General features: G+C 34.0%; 1 pseudogene; it reads right to left on the bottom strand.

Annotated features, from left to right (window-relative positions):
* LOC110307068 overlaps nt 1-2094 on the bottom strand; it is a 3670-nt pseudogene extending 1576 nt beyond the window's left edge.
* Nucleotides 2095-3117: the final 1023 nt, after the last annotated feature.

Genomic DNA, 3117 nt, shown 5'->3' with positions numbered 1-3117 from the left:
CCTTTATAACTGAGTGTCTGAAAATAGTAAAATTGAGCCTTGATCAGAATGTTTGTTGTCTTGGCTCCATTCTTTCTTCCGCCCCGTCTAGATTCCTCTCTTTTCANNTNGAACTGCCATTCTCAGTTGAACCGTTCGTGTTGTGGACTGCGGGCAGGCCGCAACACATAACAACCAGTAGGTATTAGCCCATGATTTTGGGCAGATTTCTGCAGATTAAAACTGTATTGTCTTGTAGTGATGCTACATAGACAAATACATGATTTCTTAATGATGATCCTATAAAAATTCCCGAAATTATACTAGTAATTATTAAGCCCTTTATAATAGGACTGCTATTAAGTCTTTTCTGATAAGAAAACTGCCATTAGAACTCTGCCAGTCTACATGTGTCACAAGTTTATTGCTTCTGAGATAGAAAGCAGGTGTTCACAACTTAGAACGTATTCCAAGAGGTTGTAAAATGATTAATCAAAGGTCATAAAGGGGAACTAATGACTTATTATAGGTGCAAAGACAGAAGATAAAATATTGACTGGGGTTATCTATACAAAAGTTCAATGATAACTTAGTCACAAAAATTATGATTTTTCACTCTTAATGATCCTGTGAAGCTAGTGACAGATAATCAATATCTAGTATTAATGGGACCATATGCAAACATCTCTGTTGTAAATTTCTTATTCAATTTATGATTTGAATTTATGTGTAAACTTGTGATGAACTTTTTACTCTGTGATCATAGATCCTGAAAAATGTATAAGTGCGAAGGACAGAGAGAGTAGAGAGAGAATGTTTTGGAGAGAATTTTTGAAGAACAACTTAGAAATAAAGATTAAATTCACTTTTCGACGTGTCCCTTTTTCTTCCTGCTGTTTTCACTAGCAGAGCTTTGAAGTTCCTGCAAGAGATAAGAACAAAGGCTACTTTGCTTAACAACACCAGAGACTCTGCAGTTACTGACCTCAGAGAAACTGAGGCAGGTGGGCCAGCTACAGCTGCAAAGTAACTTAGAATCAAGACAGGCAAATGTTTTATTATTAAAAAGCAACCATAATTTCTCACAAGATCAAGTCTTTCCCCTCAGCTACCTTCAAGAGAGAACCAGAACTGGCCTCTGGCACTAATTAACAAACCAAACCAGATCTTACCAACCCATCCCAGCTCACACTAACACAGACCTCCCTTTTTTCCCTCTTTAATTCACGCCAGCAAAGCTGTTTGCTGCTGTTTCTGCCCAACTCAAATGCAGCCACCTTGTCTCTTGCCCTGCTCAATAAAGGATCTCCTTGCGCTAGAAATTGGGGTTTGGGTGTGGTCTGTGCCTGATCTGTGTCCAGAGGGGAGCCCCCACAATGGCAGGATCCCTACACATTTTTCCTTCCAATTTCCCTTTTTACTTTTGGCCTTTCCTTTTCTTTCCTTTCTATACTTTCTTCATCTCCTTCTTTGGCCTTTTCCTTTCATTTCCTTTTTCCTGTTGTTTTTTCTTTACTTTTCTGTTTTTCTTTATTTTTTTCTCTTTGTTCCCTTTTGACTCTCTTCCTTTCTCTTAATCTGTCTATTATTTTTCATTTCCTCCCAGCCTCATTTTCTTCACTATTTTTTCTTTCCATCTTTATTTTTGCCTTTTTCTTTGGTGTTTTACTCTCTCTCTCTCTCTTTTCGTCATTATGTTTTATATTTTGTCCTTTGATCTGCCTTCCTTCCTTCCCTTGTCTCATTTTTCCTGTGTTGTTTTTTTCTGTCCTTTCTTCCTTTTTGTCTGTTTCTTTCTTTTCTTTTCATTTTTTATTCATTGCTTTTCTATTTTTCACCCTTTTTTGCCTTTCTTTCTTGATGTTTCCAGCCTTCCCTTTTGTTTTCCTTCCTGTCTTTTTCTGTCCTCCAATGATATCTATCTTTTTCTTACTATTTACGTCTTTGTTTTTTTTTTCTTTTTTAAAAAAGATTTATTTATTTATTTATACATAAGTACACTGTAGCTATTTTCAGATGCACCAGAAGAGGGCATCAGATCTCATTACCTCATAGTTGTGAGCCACCATATGCTTGCTGGTTGAAGTTAGGCAGTGCTCTTACCTGCTGAGCCATCTCACCAGCCCCATGTTTGTTTTTCTACCTTTTATTTTGTTTCTTTCAGTCTTTTTCCTTTTTCCACCTCTCATTCTCTCTTTTCTCCTTTCTTTCATTGTTATTTTTATTTCTTGCTTTTCCAACTTTTTCTTTATTTTGTCTTCCTCTTTTCTTTTCCCATCACTTTCTTCCTTTATTTTTCATTTTAGTTTGTTTTTCTTTCTTAATTCATTTTCTTTTTTTTTGTCTTGATTTGCCTTCTTCCTTTGTTCCTTCTGTCTTTTTTATTTTCTTTTCCTGTTCATTTTTTTCTTTTTCTCCTTTATTTTCTTAAATTCTGTTATTCTTTCTGTTTTACCTTTTCTTTTTCTGTTTTTGTCTTTATTTCTTTCTTCTTTCTTTCATATTTTCTGTCCTTTGTTTATCCATTCTTGATTTTTCTTTTTTTTTCTTCTTGCTTTGCCTTTCATTTTCTCATCTTTCTATATTTCCTCCTCTCTGTCTTTTATTCCTTCTTTTTTGCTTTGTCTTTCACTCTCTGACTTTTATCCTTTCTCTCTTCTGTCAGTCAGTCTTTGTTTCTCCATTGCTTCTTTTCTCTTCCTTTCTTTTGTTTTTCTTTCTTGATTCAGTTCTTTATTTTCCCCTTTTAAATGCTTCTGCTTTTCATTCTTTCTCTTTCCTTCATCCTTACATTTTGTTTTTTCTTCTTGTTCATTTTTTATCTTTTCTTAATTCACTTTGCTTTTGACGTTCTGTCTCATGTTTTTCCTTCCTTTCTATCTTCCTTTTATATTACTTTTGTAATTTTTGTCTGTTTTATTTATTTCTGTTCTTCATTTTCTTCTCCACTTTGAGTTTTCTTTCTTTCACTTTTTTCTTTCTTAATTTTTCCTCTTCTAACTTGTTTCTTTGATTTTTTTTTCCCCTGTCTTTCAAAATATTTCTTTCTTTCCTTTTTTGTGTATTTCTTAGGGTCTTTCTTGCTTCTTTTCTTTTTTTATTTCCTTTCTTTTTATTCATATCTTTTTCCCTTTCTTT

Source organism: Mus caroli, chromosome 2 (genome assembly GCF_900094665.2).
Source record: "Mus caroli chromosome 2, CAROLI_EIJ_v1.1, whole genome shotgun sequence".
Classification (NCBI taxonomy): Eukaryota; Metazoa; Chordata; class Mammalia; order Rodentia; family Muridae; genus Mus; species Mus caroli.
The sequence above is the reverse complement of the archived record's forward strand: the minus strand, read 5'-3'. Positions and strand labels throughout refer to the sequence as shown.